The sequence below is a fragment of the Herpailurus yagouaroundi genome, unplaced genomic scaffold, assembly GCF_014898765.1.
Source record: "Herpailurus yagouaroundi ecotype Mexico unplaced genomic scaffold, PumYag 28, whole genome shotgun sequence".
Lineage (NCBI taxonomy): Eukaryota > Metazoa > Chordata > Mammalia > Carnivora > Felidae > Herpailurus > Herpailurus yagouaroundi.
The window spans coordinates 124,956,850-124,976,382 of NW_024412376.1; the positions used below are offsets into that span (position 1 = coordinate 124,956,850).

The window sequence follows — 19,533 nt, forward strand, 5'->3', positions numbered from 1 at the left end:
CTCAACATTATTATTAGCCCTAGGGTCATGTAGCTGATACACTAGAATGCACTCTTCCTGGGTTGCCTGGGTGGCTCAGGCGGTTAAGCTTCCATCTTTGGTTCAGGTCTTGATCTCTTGGTTCACGAATTTGAGCCCCACGTCAGGTTCTGTGCTGACGACTCAGAGCTTGTGGATTCTGTGTCTCCCTCTCTCTCTGCCCCTCCCCTGCTCACGCTCTCTCTCCCTGTCTCTCAAAACTAAAATAAAACATTTTTAAAAATTAAACAAAAAAAAAAAAAAAAGAATGCACTTTTCCCAACTGAACTCCATCCATCCTGAGCCATGAGGAGTCTGCACCTTGAGTTGAGTGGGAGGAAAATAAGGGTGGAGTACACCAGTCTTCCCCACCTGGCTCTCAGTAGCCCTGGGGGACATACTTCTGTACCTGTCCCTGTCTGGGCAATCCCACAAACACTAAGGACCTACCGTGAGTCTAGAACTGTGTTGCTCGATCAGTAATATTTGAGTCAATTTATGAATGAATGAATGAACAAATGAATGAATTGTACAGAATTCACCATTTTTATCCCTTTGGTTTTCTCTCATGTGTTTTCAACACACTTGTGCCAAAATTTGTTATAATCCAGACAATCTTGGTCCCAGAGTACATTGGAAATTCCAGGACCTGCTCAAATGGAAATGAGAGAAAATCAGCTGAGACAGCAAAGGGCAAACCTTTTCAGAGAAGGTCTAGCAGCTCAGCCCCAAGGCCAGGGGGCATGGTGAACTCCAGACCCAGTGCAGTTCTGGGACTCAAGGTCTAAGCCAAGCATGTGGGGCAGGGAGTGGGCCTCTTGGCAAAAATCTGAGTGTGTTATGACTGTTGTAGGTCAGAAAGGATCAGGGGGCTGGGTCCAGCCCCAGGAAATAGGGGTTGGAAGAAGATGAGAAGGTCAGGGTCCCAGCTTAGTGGAGATCTGGGGTACCCTCTGCACCAGAGGAATTTGGAATGCAACCAGGAAGTGAGGATGAACGGAAAACCAGACAAGTGGACAAACCAGACGTTCTTCAAGGGCGGGGAGGCAGGCAAGCTGAAGACCATTGAGTGGAAAGAGAGGTCCATTCCATCCCCCACCCTCTAAATGTCCAGCTCCCCTGTGCAAATGGGGAAGAGAGGGAATCCCAACATACCACAGTCCTGGACGTTGTCCTGAACATTGGCTCAGGACAGAGGTAGACACGGAGCCCATGTGCTCTTAATGATGGCAGTAGGGGGTGGGTAGTGCCACAGCTATTTTCTAAGGGTTGGCTGACAAATTAATTTATTATCCAAAGCAGAACTCTTTTGAAGAGGAAGTGTCATCAATAATTACTAAAACTAATAACTAAAAAACTGACTTTTCCTGTAACCTTCCAAAAGTATTTCACAAGCCTGCTTTAAAGAAGCAGGCTGATCTAGAAGCAGGTGTTTATAAATGGGAAACAACGATTTTATGTTCCCTTCCTCTCCGATACAGGAGACTGGATTCCGGGACCCCCACCACATCCCCTCCCACCCCCACCAGCACCACCTGCATTCACCTACAGCTGGGAAGACAGCTTCAGCTTCTGACAACTCAGGTGCCTGTCACTCTTTGCTGCTCCTCCTGAGGACTTTCTCACTCCACGGGGCTTGCTCTGATGCCGGAACAACCAGCCGTGTGGGCAAATTAACTCCCCTGGGAGACAACCTTCAACCAACAGGAAACAGGAGTCAGTGGATTCGCCCCCACCTCCCTGTAGTGCGGTGGATGGCCCTGTGATGGCTCCCTGTGCTTTCTCAGGACCCTCAGTGTGACTGGGTCCCCTGCCCACAGCAGCAACTCATTGGCTTTTCTCTCTTCACTCCTACTTTCTCTACACCCTCGCTTTGCTTCCTGGGGTCATCTCCCAAATAAAATACCTGTGCCCAAGTCTTGTCTCAGGGTCTGCCTTGAGAGGAATCCAAGCTAAGACACTGGATAGCAAAGGAAAAACCTCATTCAAACCTACATTAACTGTGCTTTTTTGTTTGTGTTGGACCCTAGGGATAAAAAGGTAAATAAACCAAAGTCTCTGCTCTTGAGAGGAAAAGGAGGTGGTCAAAGCAATCATATGCACCGGAACCAAATCAGCAGTGCTGGGTCTCCCAGATATAGATACTATAGATACAGATACAGATACGGATAGGGTCAGATACAGATACAGATACTGATACAGATACTGATACTGATACAAATACAGAGAGAAGGACATTGATTTCTTATGAGGAATTGGTTTACACAATTACGGAGAGCGAGAAGTTCCATGATCTGCCATCTGCGAGAAAGAGCCCCAAGAAAACCAGTGGTATAATTCCAGTCTAAGTCAGAAGGCCTGACAACCGGGACAGACCACGGTGTAAATCCCAGCCCAAGGGCAGGACACTAATCTGGCTTCTGAATGAGTTTGCCCAGTGGAAGCCATAGCAAGGGATTGGAGGACAAAAGGAGAAAGAGGTTAAGGTATTTATTTACCTGTCCGCAGTTCAGACAGCAGCTGTGTTCTTTCTCTACCTATAGTCACAGCTCTGGCCAGACAACTCTTTTTGTATTCCTGCTTTCATCAACCTCTGGCATCACGATTCACTCCTCCTGCCCTTTTAGGCCTGGGATGATAATGGTGTCCTGTTGTTACCAGTCCTTCAACCCTGTCCATACCGCTCCTCAGTTAAATCCTTTGGGAGTACCTGTTGGCTCCCTGCTGGGACCCTGATTGATATGGGGGCAGTTGTTTTATCCAAATGAGGACTGACACAAAGCAGAGGCAGAAGGAGTGCAGGAAAACATAGAGATACAAGAGCTCTCAGCTTATCAGCCAGGGCTCAGATCTTATCTGAAGGCTCAACTGGAGAAGCATCCACTTCCAAGCTCACATGGTCATTGGTTATCAGAATTCAGTTGCACTGAGGGCCTCAATTCCTTGCCAGCTACTAGTCAGTGGCTGCCCTCAGCATCTCTCCATCTGGGCCTCCCCACCATAGCAGCTTGCTTTGTCTAAGTCAGTAAGAAGGAGAAAGCCTTCTAGCAAGACAGAAGTCACAATCATATGGACCCGAATCATAGCAGTGACATTCCATCACCTTTGCTATATCCCATGGGTTAGAAGCAAATCACACGTCCTGCCCACACTCACAGGAGGGGATTATACCAGAGAGGGAACATCAGGAGGTGAGGATCATTGGGGGTCATTTTACAGTCTGCTTGCTATGGGAGGAAGAAGGAGGAGTCATTCCTCAGACTTTTACTTATAAATGGTGCCATTGATCAAAAGAAGGAATTGAAGAACAAGAGAATCGGGTTTGAGGGGAAAAGAGTGGTGTAGTAAATCTTAGGGTCAGTGGGAATCTGAACAGAAGGTTGTCTCCCAAGAAGTTTAGAATTGACTTCAGTCCAACTATGTAAAGAGAGAGTTAGGTCTGGGGGACAAAGGATCAGGTTAGGCTACTGGGGACTCTGAAGGAAGTTTTCCCAGTCCTGTTCATTTTTTTTTAGAAAAATCAAGTGATAAAATAGACCTGTGACCAAATTCTCTGTTGCAGGGTTACAGGGGAAGAAAACACACTTGTATTTTCAAGGGCGGGAGGTGCATGTTTTAAAGGATGCATTTCCACGTTTACTGAAAGAGAGAAAGAACCAGACCAATTGTCTCAAGCTCTGAATTTGTTCCTTGAAGAAAAAAGACAGGCTTCTTCGGAGAGAAAAATGATACTTACATGGACCTCTGGAGTGCCTATGAGTACATGCTTTGGATTCAGAGATAAAGTAGCTAAAGGCCTGAGCATGGTGTGGGATGATACCAGGATTGCTGGGGCAGGAAACCTGGAAACTACTGGCCCATTCCCTACTACCATACTTCTTAGCTCTGTGACACGCAGCCTGTCACTCAGCCTCCCTGAGCCTCAGGGGCCAAGCCTTTTCCATGGGGAGACCATCTGTCTTTACTGTCCTCAGCTGTCCTGAGGACCAAATGAGAGCATTTATCCCATGGAAGTTTTGGGGCGCCTGGGTGGCTCAGTCGGTTGAGCATCCGACTTCGGCCCAGGTCATGATCTCACGTCCGTGAGTTTGAGCCCCGCGTCGGGCTCTGTGCTGACAGCTCGGAGCCTGGAGCCTGTTTCAGATTCTGTGTCTCCCTCTCTCTCTGACCCTCCCGCATTCATGCTCTGTCTCTCTCTGTCTCAAAAATAAATAAACATTAAAAAAAAAAAATTAGAAGGCACCTACTACGTGCAAAACACCACAGTGACTACAAAAATAAATAAGACTTAGGTCCTAACCATACTTAGCCTACAGACCTGTTGATATTTGTGAATCTGCTCCATGAACTAGAGAGATAATAGAGGTGAAAATCTGCCCCAAAACCCTGTTCCGTTGTGCCAATGTCATTACTAGGTTGAGGTACAAAGCGGGAGTAGGTACAAAGTCCATTCAGCTGTCCCCAAGAATTCTCTTTTCTATGACAGAGTCTAACAGTTTCTGATATGATCATACTTTTTACCAATACTTACCCATTCATATAACAAACACGCCTTGATGTAATTTTTTAAATCGATCTCATTCAATAACAGAGAACCACATGTCAGCTTTGTGTCCTTGAATAACACCCATAAGCTCTTTGTATCTCAGTTTCTTCATCTGTAAACTGGTAATGATAACAAGAAGAAAATATTAATCCCCCTCAAATGAGAGGGCCAAAAGAGAGAAAGGGTATACAATTGTTCTTTCAACTCACTCAACAATAAAAATGCGAGCTCATTTTACTAGCCTCTGTGTCTAAAGATCCTAGGGGTAAAGCTATGACCATGCAGCTGCAGTTGACATTGGCAGAGAACTTGATAATCAGTGTTAAGAGGGATTCTCTGCTTCTTCCAGCTCTTGTTAGCGGAAATGGAAACCAAAGCATGGACGCTGAGGGAAGTGCAATTTAAGTCACAAGCCCTGACATCCCGGTGGAGACGCTGTGACTGTGACCACCCAGCTTCCAGCATGACCGTGGGCCACACCAGCTGCCCAGGTTCTGCACCGACCCTAAGGATCACCACGGGTCACAAAACCCCCAGGAGCTGAGGTAAAAACCTTGATTCTGAGTTTCAAAACAAACCCCCTCAGTTGGCTTCTGAAACAACGAGAACTGCTCAGAACGGTACGGATCCGTTAAAAAGACAATGTGGGCGGGGCGCCTGGGTGGCGCAGTCGGTTGGGCGTCCGACTTCAGCCAGGTCACGATCTCGCGGTCCGGGAGGTCGAGCCCCGCGTCGGGCTCTGGGCTGATGGCTCGGAGCCTGGAGCCTGTTTCCGATTCTGTGTCTCCCTCTCTCTCTGCCCCTCCCCCGTTCATGCTCTGTCTCTCTGTCCCCCAAAATAAATAAATGTTGAAAAAAAAATTTTTTTAAAAAAATACAATGTGGGCATGAAGCTGCTTAGGTTTGGTTTTGTTGGGTGACATCTATTTTTTTTAATGGGAGGGAGAAAGATCCATGCTCCCCATTTATTTAAAGCCCACTACCTGCAGGTAAAAAGGCACCTTTCGGCAGCTGCTTCACTCCAGCGGGTGCGAGCTCCCCCCAAGCCAGTCAGCTGCACTCTCGCCTTCACACCAGCAGTGTTGAGGAGATTACCGTCCCCTCACACCCACTCTCTCCTTCTTCTTCTAGCAGTAGACCCCCACTTACCAAGTATCAGCATAGCCTGTGGCCATGGAGGTAGAAATAAAATCTTCCCAGCACCCTCGCAGCCATATATAATAATAATTATTATTATATATTATATAATTATTATATAATTTATTATTATTATATAACATTCCAAATTATTATTATTATATAAGAAAGACACAAGCTCCTAGCGTACATAAGCTTCTGTATTTGGGGGTATTTTTGTTATATCAGCTAAGCCACACCTGTGCATTTGTGAAAATATGCCTGAAATGTAGTACGACTCCACCAGCAAAGAAATTGTTTTGACTTTATCAGCTTTTATAGCTCTCAGACCTGTGGCCAGGACATTGCGCTTCAAAGATCATCTTTGATGATCTCAAAGATCGTGTGCTTCCTGTTCTCAGTCCTCACGGCTTACAGGCGAGTATTAATCTCGTGGACCACAGAGTACATGGAAAAGATCTTTCGTGATAGGAGATGTGGAGAAGGGCTGAGGACGGAGGAAATGGTGAAACATTAATTAAGCTCTTACTATGTACCAAAGACTCCATGCTTTATGTCCTGCCAATGATGGGAAGCAAATATAGTGCCCCCATTCCCACTCCCCCCACCTTGTGTTAGATGAGGAAATGAGCTCAGAAAGGTTTGATCTGCCCAAAGTCACCATACGTCAGAGCCCAAATTTGAAACCCAGTCTACTGGTGTCGAAGCTGCTTCTCAAGAATGAAGAATCAGTAAGATTAAAAGTAGACTGCCACAGGGGCGCCTGGGTGGCTCAGTCGGTTGAGCTTTCGGCTTCGGCTCAGGTCACGATCTCACACTCCGTGAGTTCGCGCCACGCATCGGGCTCTGTGCTGACAGCTCGGAGCCTCGAGCCTGCTTCAGATTCTGTGTTTCCCTCTCTCTCTCTGCCCCTCCCCCGCTCATGCTCTGTCTCTCTCTGTCAAAAATAAATAAACATTTAAAAAAAAGTAGATTGTCACCTTACAACAGTTGTGAACCTTAAAATTATGAGCACTTTACACTCACCTTAAAGCTGATAAGACCAAGAGAAGCATGATTCTGAGAAGGTAAAAGGTCCCTGTATTTTTTTTTTTTTTCATGTAAAATGTTGGCAAATGCTGCCCTTGCCTCCACAACCCTCTGCTTCAGGATGGGGAACGGTGTTCCTGGAGTGCCTGCCCATAATGCCATTCTGTTCACCCACACATCTCCTCCTAACTCCTAGGAATCTCCATCCCCCCGACAGGCAGAGTCTGGTTCTCTAGTGGGACACAGTTGACTTGGAGGGACCAAAATCTGGAACCAGACCCATTCACCGAGGCAAGTTCCAGGAGGCCCAACCATCTGCCAGGGTTGGGATTCTGGATAAAGTTCTTACTATCCTCAAGCTTGTATTTAAGAGAGGAGAGACAGAGACTAAACACGTCCATATACGGGGTGAAGACGTTCAACTGGGTAAAGGAATAGAGGGGCAGAGGCAGCCGTCTTCCATCAGGAGGTCAGGGAACGTTTCTCCAAAGAGGACATTTGAGGACCGCTCATTTTCTGAGTGAAACAAGAGAACAAGTGTGTCACACAAAGTAGGGGAGGAGTGTTTGAGGATGAGGACTCGGGAGCTCAAAGGCACTTGAAGCAAAGGTGTGCCATTCTTGAAGTAGCAGGAAGACCGGTGAGAGCAGGGATTGAAAGACGGATTCCCTACTCCTGTCTCCCCTCCTCACAATGCCCGTGGTCCCCACAGGGACTGAACTGGCAGCAGTCTCCATCCCAGAATGGAATTCAGGTCCCCATTCCTTGGTGGCAGCCAGGAGAGACCAGATCACAGAGATGGTTACAGAAACACGGCTTAAGGCCGGGATGCCAACAGCAACGGACCAGGTCTCAGGGACCCAGGAGCAGGCCAGTTAGTAGACCTGGAACATGAGATCAGAGTCAAGAAATGGGCAGATGTCTGGATGTGGAATCTCCAGGAAAGGGGTAGAAGGCTGTCTATGATCCCCACCTTCCTCACCCACACCCCAACTGTGGACTATGCCTTTGTCTTGTGTCTTCTCTGCCTTTTGTATACTCCATTCTTGGAAGGTCTGCTGCCCAGCCCAACACCCTATGACTTCACATTCTTTGACTTTGCTGTTCTGTATTTCTGGAATTCCCTTCCCCTGAATGCCCTTAGGGGAACCATTCCTTCACCTACTTCAAGCTCTGCACGGATGTCACCTTCTCCGTGAAGCCCACCCTGACCACCCTCTTCCAAACCGCAAACACCAGGTCTGGGGATAAGCTCCCTTGCTAAGGAAGAGAACCCTGGGAAAGGTACCCGGTCCAGCCAAGGACAGAAAGCAAATGTCACAGCACTTCAAGAGTGAGTCAGGCAGGGAGGGTTCCAGATTGCCCACCCATCCTGGCACACAGGATTCCCCTCTTGAGTGCCTTGAGAGATGTGGAGGACCAAAATTAAAACTCCATCACTCATAGATAAGCCACTGGTAACATGGTCTTTGCCCATGATTTTTTGTTTACTTTTTAGAGGGGAATATAGATAACACGCGTGCAAGTTTCAAAATTCAAAACACACAAAAGGGTATTTCATCAAACATCCCTCCTGCTCCTCTTGCCATTCAAGTCCCTGTGCCTTCCACTGAAACCCACAGACCATCATCAGTGCCTGGTGTATCCTTCCAGTGGTATTTTCTAGATAGCCTACCCAGCATGTTCCTATTTCCCACCTTCGACCCAAACGGTAGCCTACCGTTCGTATGTTCCTTGCGTTTTTCACTCAAATGTCTTAAAGATCACTTCATTACACCTCTTCACTCCTTTTCACAGCTGCTTAGTAATCTCTTTGGGGGTACTGTGGAGTTTTTTGTTTTGTTTTTTTCAGCAGTTCCCTCTGGACGAACACGTGGCTATTTCCAATACGTGCTCGTTACAAACAGGGCTATAGGGAGTGACTTTGGCACGAATCATTTCCCTCTGGGCCAACTCCAGCAGGTCAGATTGCTGGGTCAAGGGTACGAGCATTCCCAGTGTTTACAGCACCAAACCGCCCATGCTGGGGAAGCCCCTCTGCTGGCGGGTGGGGGGGGGGGGGGGGGGGGGGGTGGTAATCTTGGCCCTCTCGTGCCAAGGAGCACACGCAGCTCCCATGCGACTACCTCAGCACAAATTCCTCTTCGGCGCTCGGCGTCCGGTGCACCGTGGAACCCAGGACATGCTTGTTGGGTGGGTGGGAGGGAGGATGAACAGAGGAGTAGATGGAGAACGGAGAGACGGCATACAAACAAACCCATGATGAAATTCAAGACGGATCCAAGTACAGCCTCCTTCCGGGAGCTCTGTGTCAAAGTCTACACTGACTCCCCGGCTTTCGGTCGCCAGGGCCACCGAGGCTAAGGCTTCGTTGTTCACACGTGCCCCTTTCGTGTCCTCAGATTAGGGGCAGGTTCCTAAAGGGCCCCAGGGAATGGAGGTGGAGAGCACAGCAAAGGGACTCCCAGCTCCCCCGCTTACTCTCTGTAGGACCCTGGGCGCATTATGAAATTGACCTGGCACCAGTTGCCTTGAATACCCGCTGGAGATGATCGATAGCCTGCTACCCACCTGCCCCGTAGGTGGTACTGGGAGAATTGGGCACGCCAATGGGAGGAATGAGCTTAGCATATGCCTGGCCGATAGCAAGCCCTCAGCAAATATTCACTGTTCCTTGTGATTGTGCTTCTACTGTATCTCCTCCGGGGCCTAGAGTAATGTTGGGCACGTGAGAGGCAGTCCCATAATATTTCCCGGCTAATTCTGTACACTTTAATTAACACTCAAGTTTTGGTTGGAAGATGCCATTCTTCCGGCACGCACGTTGCCTTGGATTCGTGCCGAACGTCTCAGGCTTTATTTGCCTAGCTCAGGTCAAGGCAGGCTTTGAGCAAGTATACGTTAACTTATTCCATGAATATTTAATTTTATCTACTAAGAGCCCAGATTACAGCAGTGAACAGGACAGCAAAATCTTTGCCCTCGAATTTTAATGGAGAGACAGCCCATGGAGCTGAAGTAAAAGAGGCAGCCAGCCACTCTGGGGGATCCACTGCGTGAAATGACTTTGTTTGGGAAGTTGCACGGGCAAAATTATCCCCTGTCCCTGGCTGTTTGCTCTGCTCTCCAGTTCATTTATTTTAGCCATGAAGCTTTACCTAAATGCTCTGAATTTCCTCTTTCCTGAATATCCCTTTAATCAGATACACCCTCTTCCTCACCTCCTTGATCTTGCTCCTCAAATATAGTTGCTAATGATGTGTGCATGTGCCAGACTTGAACAAATGTTGAGCTGCTAACTGCTCTGTGTCTGTTAATTTCATACTCAGCTCGAGCAGGGATCCTTGAGTTACAACAGATGCTGCTTCCCCGGGGCTTTAGCGCCCATCGATCAGCTTGGTGGATGAGGAAGGAAAGGGAAGTTTCCTCCATGACTGCCATTTGAATATAATTTATTGTGTCCTGAAAGAAAAGTGGAAAAAAGAAAAGGTACTGACAGGCTATAACACAAATGAATGGTGACGAATGACACTCAGATTTCAGTTTCAAAGGAACATGCTTTTAAGCCAATAAATGATTGCAATGGTGACATGAAATTCTCCAAAACTGTGCCAAATGGGCCCCTTCTAAATGGTCAAGGTGTTGGAGTCCTCTGGGGAGTCCAGATTGATAATTATAATAAAGAAAATAATAAGATAATCGCATAGCCTTTAAGAGCAAGGACACCTTAAACAGGCTATGTGAATTTGGATCGCAGTTCCCCGCTTGGGCAAGCCAGCTAACAAATCCTCCTGTGTAAGTGAGGATGATAGTGACACCTGAATGGCCGGGTTGTTGCCAAGTTTAAATGAGTTAATATAGAGAAAGCGATTAGAACGGTGCCTGGCACTTACAAAGCTCCAGATTGATGTTTGTTTGCTCCATTTATTGTGATTAATAGTGAATTTTACTGCCAGGTACCAGCCTAAGTCTTCATTGTACTTTCCCCTCCTCCCCACCTCATGACATCATGATTACCCTTACTCTTCATTAAAAAAAAAAATTTTTTTTTAATGTTTAGTTATTTTTTGAGAGAGAGAGAAAGAGAGACAGACAGAGTGTGAGTGGGGAGGGGCAGAGAGAGAAGGAGACACAGAATTTGAAAGCTCCAGGCTCTGAGCTGTCAGCACAGAGTGCAATACGGGGCTGGAACCCACGAATCGTGGGATCATGACCTGAGCCGAAGTTGAATGCTGAAATGACTGAGCCACCTAGGCACCCCTTGCTCTTACTCTTTAGAGGAAGGAATGGCCCTGTACTTGTCTTCCAAATCCACTAGAATTTCTGACTTTGCTCTCACCCTTATTTATGAGTATCTTCTGTTTATTTATTTGCATTTGCAATCATTTATAGAAAATTAAACACTGGAGGGACACCTAGGGGGCTCAGTCCGTTAAACGTCTGACTTCAGCATTAGGTCATGATCTCATGATTCGTGGGTTGGAACCCTTTGTGGGGCTCTGTGCTGACAGCTCAGACCGTGGAGCCTGCTTCGGATTCTGTCTCTCTCTCTCTCTCTCTCTCTCTCTCTGCCCCTCCTCTACTCATGCTCTGTCTCCCTCTCAAAAATAAATAAACATCAAAAATTTTTTTAAAAAGAAAAAATAATTTAAAACACTGGAAGAGAATATCCCAAAAGTATTCATAGGATTTTGAGGGACTACTTTTCTACCTATTTTTTCTGTATTTTGCAATTTTCTAAAAATAATTGTGTGTATTTTTGTAATGGAACATATAAAATGAATGTTTAAAACTGAAGGAAGAGAAGATTAAGTCCATTCTTCCTCTTCCTTGAATAACTTAATCACCCTCCTCATCAGGGTGTATTAAGAAGAAATCAATTGCACCACTGGGTATTTATCCAAGGGATAAAGGTATGCTCTTTCGAAGGGACACATGCACCCCCATGTTTATAGCAGCACTATCAACAATAGCCAACAATAGCCAAAGTATGGAAAGAGCCCAAATGTCCACCAATGGATGAATGGATAAAGAAGATGTGGTATATATATGTATACACACACACACACACACACACACACACACACACACACAATGGAGTATTACTTGGCAATCAAAAAGAATGAAATCTTGCCATTTGCAACTACGTGGATGGAACTGGAGGGTATTATGCTAAGCGAAATTAGTCAGAGAAAGACAAATATCATATGACTTCACTCATATGAGGACTTTAAGATACAAAACAGCTGAACATAAGGGAAGAGAAGCAAAAATCATATAAAAACAGGGAGGGGGACAAAACAGAAGAGACTCATAAATATGGAGAACAAACAGAGGGTTGCTGGAGGGGTTGTGGGAGGGGGAATGGGCTAAATGGGCTAGGGTCACTAAGGAATCTACTCCTGAAATCATTGTTGCACTATATGCTAATTGGGATGCAAATTAAAAAAAAATAAAAAAAAAAAAAAAGAAGAAGAAATCAGGAACTCAGTACCACAGAGGGGACAAGACTGGCTATGTCATTCTTGCTGTGTGCTGAAGGGTTGTTGCTTTCCCTGGGAACTCGCCTGACCTGTGAGCTGCCCGAGCCCGTGCAACAGCATAATTTCATAGGAGGAATTTCTTATACCCGCTGCTGTGTTGAGAAACACCGCGTGGGAATAAAGGCACATTTATATCCTAAATCATTTAATATTGGAATGAAAATAAATAACAACAGCCGCAGAATCGCCCCTACAAAAAGGTGAATTGCTTGAATTTCAGGCAGTTTGTTAGTTCTTTGTGCATTGGGCACTTCTATTATCAGGAGCCTCGGGGCCAGCATCTGAGGTTAATTAGATGCTACCTTGCGGCCATCCAGACCATTTCTCCTGTAACAATACCACTCAAACCTTTATCTTTTCTAGTTTCCTGCTCACTTGAAAATCTACCAAGAACAGATTGTAGGCTTGATAGATTGGATAAAAAGAGAGAAAATAAAATAAAATAAAGGCAGTCTTACCTCACATTCACCTCATTGAAGAAAGCAGGACACAAGCCCTCGGGTAGATCGTCTGAGCGCAAGCATTCAATGGAGAGTCGAAGTCCTTTTCAGTCAATCTACAGTCTTCACAAATCTTTAGCCTTTTGTGGAAGAAGGGTGATGGCAATGGCAATAGGGCATGTTCTTCCACTCCAATTCTGCAACTTAATGTTACAGCAGAAACCCAAGGGGAGAAATTAGAATTGTCTGAAAGGTCAAAATGTGATAGAACTTTTTATCGGTTACATATTACCCAACTAAGGCTGTACAATAAATCGCCCACAGCTTAGTGGCTGAAAAAAGCAACAGCCTGGGATGACTTCTCCGCTGGGTGGTTCTGCTCAGCTGGGCGAGATCGGCTCACCTTGATGGGGCTCACCCATGCCTCTGTGGGCAGCTGTGGTTGGCCGGGGCTGAGCCTCCATAGTTTCCCTTGGCCCTGATCCACTCGGTCTCTTATATTCCATCAGGCTAGCCCAGGCTGGAGTGGATGTGCGCACACGCTCTGAGTCCTAAGCTCAGAACTGACATTCCATCACCTTCCACTGCATTCCATGGGCCAAAGCATAATAGAAGCCCACCCACATTCCAGGGAATGGCGGCAAAGTCATGTGGCAAGGATGTGGGTCCAAGGAGGGATGAAAATTTGGCCCCACATTTGCAATCAATCTACCATACACAATCGTGAAACATGATGGTCTGTGAAATTAGAGACGGCAATTGTGAAATATATTTCATTGTTGAAATTTGTTCTGAGACAGTATAAACCATAAGATCTTCATCAACGTCAAAGCCAAAAGTACTCAAAATTTTAATCAAGGACTGCCTGAGAAGACATCAGCCATAACCAGCCAGTTTGTGTTCCAACCACCCCCCCCCCCCCCACCACGAGGGTTTTCCTCTCTGTAAGGTCTGACCTCAGGGTTTTTCTACTACAGTCTAGTTTTAACAGAAGGTAGAAACATAACTTGGGCAATTTTTCTGTACCCCAGAACACCCTCTTTTAAATGCGATCCTAGGGGCACCTCAGGGCTCAGTCAGTTAGGCATTCGACTCTTGATTTTGGTTCAGGTTATTGACGAGGGAGCATAAGGCAAGCTGACAGGCCACAAACACCCACCCCCCCCAAACCAGGTGGGATACGTGTGATATTCCTCAGGCACTCCTGGCTGCCCAAGAACAAAGAAAGGGGGAAAACAAATGGTTAACTGATAGACAGCAGAGTCCAGCAGGACCTAAGTCTCCATCGCCCCTCCATAGTGATGCAGGAAACAGAGGCAGAAGGAAATGGCAGATAGAACTAAATTTCCTTACAACCTGTAGCCTGTTGGCAAATATTTGAGGCTGGCAGAGTAAAGTGTTTCTCCAGGAACTCCTTACTGTCTTAATGTTAACGCTTTGCTAGAGGGAAAAACAATCCTAGCTTGACAATAGCTAGGCCTCCAGAATCCTGTGGTTCTTCTTTAGCATATAAAAATCTCACTAGAAACTTCCCCTGGACTTTACCTCCCCCAACCCCATAGTATAGACCCAGTTTCTCCTCATGGTCCTGTCCCTGTGCTTCAACAAAATCACCTTTTTGCCCCAAACACATCTTCAAAAATTATTTCTTGATCATCGGCTCTGGACTCCATGAACCCCACTATCACCCCCCCAAAACCTCATCAGTTAGGATCTCGTGGTTCATGAGTTCGAGCCCCACGTTGGGCTCCATGCTGACAGTGTGGGATTCTCTCTCTCTCCCTCTCTCTACTCCTCACCCACTCTCTCTCCCTCTCAAAATAAATAAACTTAAATAAATAAATAAATGCAACACTAGAAATTTATACTCAAAACTGCATACATACTATGATTGCAACCATGAAAAGCTATGTACGTGGAAGAACAAAGATGCACCAAGAATACACAAAAGGGGTGGGGCACCTGGGTGGCTCAGTCGGTTGAGCATCCGACTTCGGCTCAGGTCATGGTATCGCAGTTCGGGAGTTCGAGCCCCGCATCAGGCTCTGTGCTGACAGCTCAGAGCCTGGACCCTGCTTCGGATTCTGTGTCTCCCTCTCTCTCTGCCCCTTCCCCGCTCGTACTCTGTCTCTCAGAAATGAATAAATGCTAAAAAAAAATTTTTTTTAAACAAACAAACAAAAAAGAATACACAAAAGGGAAAATTGTTACATTCAGATGATGAGATAGACGGTGGTGTTTTTCTTATTTTTCAAAACGTTCTTTAATGCTGGGGTTATACAGTCTTACAGTAAAAATGGAGAGGTTGTAAATAAGTTGAAAGCAAAGATTAATGAGCATTTATCTTCAATCGTGTCCACATGGTACAACAACAACCACCCAGTCCTTGTCTTTCCATTTTATAATCTTCGAGGCTCACAATGAAATATTCAAATGCCAAGAAACACAAAAGCACTTCAGGATTGTACTTGCAGAAGAGTTATGCGACTCCACTATCATTACTTAATTCATACAAAGTGTCTTAAATAAGTGGTGTTATTTTCATCTTGTGGTTTTTTTTTTTTTTATTTATAGATTTCGATGAATGTGTCTAATGATGACAAGCCGGCAGGACCCATGTGCTGAAGCATATCTAACAATGAGATCACGGTAATTTGAGAAAAAAAATAACAAAAGAATAATCAGGGCCATATATTCTCTGGGTGGTTTTGAATACAAATGCAAAAATTGTGGTAAATGTCACAATTAATGTATCTGAAGCCAACTAGAGAAACCTGGCCCAGTAGGAAACATTTTCACTTAGAGTGCCAAGTAATAAAGTTAACTTAACGTAACAGCAAAGGAAACATGCTCCCTATTTTGTTTTCTAGAGTTGGGCACAAAGCTTTTAATCTTAATTAGACGCTTGATAAAAGGAGGCAGCTCTGTTGGAATCAGAAAAGTAGTTTTTGCTCTCAGGACTTAGCTCGTAAGAGGTGGTCGGATGATCGGCCTATTCTTAGATTCCGCCCCTGCCTCAGACTTCCCTACACAGACCAGAAATAACCACACTAGGAACATTTTATATCCATGCTGATTCTTTTTAAATTATTTTTGCATACATTTTCTCATTTAATACTGTTCCAACCCAGCAGACTAAATAGCACAGACATTATCATCTCCACGTTGCTAATAAAGAAATTAAGACACAAAGAAATGTCAGTAACTAGTTCAAGGACATACAACTGGTGAGTGGCAGGATGGTCAGGATCATCTTTCTGAGCGGCAGAAAAGGAGGACAGTGGGAGAAGACACATGTTACTCAGAAAAAATGTAGAATATTACACACTGGATAGAAATCAAAACTACAAAAGGCAAAGAGATCGTTTAAAATGCCCCTAATTCCACGTATGAGAGCGGAACACTTATAGCATCTTGGAGTAGTGCCTTCCAAATACACTGATCTTGTTTTGTATCTCACTGAGCACGTGGAAGCAAGAAGAGAACTTCTACGTTCTCCCCCACCAACCCTACCAATCCCACATCCATGCCCACAAACTCTGCCTTCCCTGGTGCAAAGGATGAACTATGTACCTGTCTATGTTCTATTCTGCGCTCCATTCAATTTCCTTCCACCTGCTCAAAGATTTGCTCTGCAGTAGCTTCTCATCGATGCCTTCTATGCCAGATCGTTTCCATCAGTAAGCAAACACCGTAATTTCTCTCATCTGGAACAAAGAAACAAATAACAGACATATCTTGGTCGTCCCTACATCCCTCTCCTGCTCCAGCCCCGTGTCTCGGCTCCCCTTTACAGCACACAGTCTTCAAAGAGTTAAGCAGACTTTCCGGCTCTGGTCCTCTCTTGATCACATTCCAAGCAGGCTTCTATCCCAGCGACTCCACTAAAACCGTCCTGGTCAAAACCAATGACCTCCACGTTTCCAATCCAACGATGGGTCTTCGGTGATTTTCTTAACCCTGCAACAGCACTTGTCACCATAGATTGCTCTCTCCTTGAAATATATTCTCCCTTTGGCTCCTAGGACACCACCCCTACTTGGTTTTCCTCTACCTCAATGGTCACTTCTCACCTTTGCAGGCCATCTTTCTCAGTGCTTGACCTTTTCATTTGTATATCTCTACACCCACTCAGTTGATGATCTCATCAATCCCATGGTCTTTTTTTTTTTTTTAATATGAAATTTATTGTCAAATTTGTTTCCATACAACACTCAGTGCTCATCCCGACAGGTGCCCTCCTCAATGTCCGTCACCCACTTTCCCCTCCCCGTCACCTCCCATAATCCTATGGTCTTAAACCACTCATCACCAGCCCTGATCCTCTCCTGAACTCCAGAGTCACATGTCTCCACTTGGACATCTCATAGGCAGAGCTAACACTCACTGGCAAGTTTCACTATGGTATTATCATTGGTTTATAAGTGTCATCAGCTCTGAATAGTGGAGAATCCTTTCTGATTGGCCAGCATCTGTTGAACATCTGTCGATTTTTTTTTTTTTTAAGATCTTATTTTTAAGTAATCTCTGCACCCAATATGGGGATCGAACTTACAACCGTGAGATCAAGAGTCACATGCTGCACCAACTGAGCCAGCCTGGTGTCCCATCTGCTGATATATATATTTTTTAATGTTTTTATTTATTTTTGAGAGACAGAGAGAGACAGAGCATGAGTAGGGGAGGGGCAGAGAGAGAGGGAGACACAGAATCTGAAGCAGGCTCCAGGCTCAGAGCTGTCAGCACAGAGCCAGACGCGGGGCTCGAACTCATGAATCGCGAGATCATGACCTGAGCTGAAGTCGGACGCTTAACTGAGCCACCCAGGTGCCCCTATCTGTTGATACTTTTTAATATCACCCCTACTAGGTAGGCAACTCAATTTTTAAAGGGCCCAACTGAAATCTTGATTCCCACCTCCCACTACTCAGTTTTCTCCAAGTACTTCTCCATGTCAACGAACATTCTAGTACTTACTATTCTTCTTGCTGAGACTTCACTCCCTCCAGATTCCTGCATGGCTCGCTTCTTCACTTCATTCATGTCTGTTCAGGCATCAGCAGTGAACTCCTTCCTCAGCATTCTGCTTAAAACAAGAGACCTTACCTCTCCCATATTGTTCTTTATTCCCTTACCTCTTTTGTTTTTCTGCATTGCTTTTCTCATTAAGTGATTTATGAGATGATAGACCATGGAAGGATGTGATACATGATATGGCCGACGTGCTCATTCATGTGTTTATTTTCAGTGTCCCTCCACTACAAATTAAACCTTAGACAAGCAGGGACATACTTTAAATTCTGGTTCAGTGCTTTAGATCTAGGGACTAGAATAATGTTTTATACGCAAGACTTTCTGTCTTCTAGGGGAAACATAAGTTAAACAAATAAATGGGCACATGTATCATGGCACACAGACATACCTCAGAGATATGGTAGGTTTGGTTCCAGAGCACGGCAATAAAGGGAATATTGCAATAAAGCAAGTCAAATGAATGTTTTGGTTCTCCAGTGCATATTAAAAGTTTGTTTACACTATATTGTAGCCTAAATGTGTAATAGCATTATGTCTAAAAAATACAATGTACATACCTTGATGGAAAAATAGTTTTTTGCTAGAAAATGCTAACCCTTATCCGAGCTTTCGGTGAGTCATAATGATTTTGCTGGTTGGAGGCTTGATGTTGAAGGCTGCTGGCTCCTCGGGGTGGTGATGGCTGAAGGTTGTGGTGGCTGTGGCAATTTCTTCAAATAAGACAACAATGAAGCCTATCCCATCGATTGGCTGTTGCTTTCACAAAACATTTCTCTGTAGCATGTGATGCTGTTTGATAGCATTCTACCCACAACAGAACGTCTTTCCAAATTGAAGTCAGTCCTCTCAAACTCTGCTGTTGCTTTTTCTTTTTCTTTTTCTTATCTTTTCTTTTTTTTTTTTTGAGAGAGAGAGACAGAAAGAGTGAGCAGGGGAGGGGTGGAGAGAGGAGAGAGAGAATCCCAAGCAGGCTCCACACCGTCAGCACAGAGCCCGAGGTGGGGCTCGATCTCACAAACTGTGAGATCATGACCGGAGCTGAAATCAAGAGCTGCCTGCTTAACCGACTGAGCCACCTGGGCACCCCTACTGCTGCTTTAGCAGCTAAGTTTATGTCATATTCTGTGTTCTAACTCCTTTGCTGCCATTTCCACAGTCTTCACAGCATCTTCCCCAGGAGTGGACTCCATCTCACGAAACCACTTTCTTTGCTCGTCCATGGGAAGCAGCCCCTCATCTGTTCACGTTTTGCCCTGAGATTGTAGAAATTCTGTCACATCGTCAGGCCCCACTTGTCGTTCTAGTTCTCTTGTTATTTCCACCACGTCTGCAGTGACTTCCTCCGCTCAAGTCCTGAACCCCTCCCGGTCATCCACGAGGCACGGAATCAACTTCTTCCAAACTCCTCTTCATACTGATATTTGGATCTCTCCCCATGAATCATGGATGTTCTTAATGGTATCCTGGATCACTAATCCTTTCCAGAAGGTTTTCAATTTACTTTGCCCAGATCTAAGAGGAAGCACGACCTATGGCAGTTATAGCCTTATGATATGATAAGACCTGAAAGTCAGAACAACTCCTTGATCCATTGGCTGCAGAATGGACATTGTATTAGAGGGCCTGCAAATGACATTAATCTCATTGTCCATCTCCGTTAGAGGTCTTGGGTGACCAGCAGCATTGTCGACGGGCAGTAATCTTTTGAAAGGAATCTTTTCTTTTCTGAGCAGTAGGTCTCAACAGTGGGCTTAAAACATTAAGTAACCCACGTTGCCAACAGATG

General features: G+C 45.3%; 2 long non-coding RNA genes across 4 annotated transcripts; both read right to left on the reverse strand.

Moving 5' to 3' along the window:
* Positions 1 to 270: 270 nt before the first annotated feature.
* On the reverse strand, positions 271 to 4,796 carry LOC121035556 (uncharacterized). 2 transcript variants are annotated; one of them, XR_005792959.1, is made up of 5 exons: positions 4,550 to 4,796; positions 2,517 to 2,647; positions 1,568 to 1,712; positions 1,174 to 1,280; positions 271 to 667 (listed from the first exon to the last, which is right to left on the reverse strand). It is a non-coding gene; the product is annotated as an uncharacterized LOC121035556 (long non-coding RNA). The 2 variants fall into 2 exon arrangements; XR_005792958.1 differs by having other exon boundaries at positions 1,564 to 1,712.
* A 4,831-nt stretch (positions 4,797 to 9,627) lies between these two features.
* On the reverse strand, positions 9,628 to 18,622 carry LOC121035562 (uncharacterized). Of its 2 annotated transcripts, XR_005792961.1 has the most exons (6): positions 18,305 to 18,622; positions 17,691 to 17,796; positions 16,515 to 16,673; positions 16,287 to 16,420; positions 12,732 to 12,916; positions 9,628 to 10,192 (listed from the first exon to the last, which is right to left on the reverse strand). It is a non-coding gene; the product is annotated as an uncharacterized LOC121035562 (long non-coding RNA). The 2 variants fall into 2 exon arrangements; XR_005792960.1 differs by having other exon boundaries at positions 17,691 to 18,622.
* Positions 18,623 to 19,533: the final 911 nt, after the last annotated feature.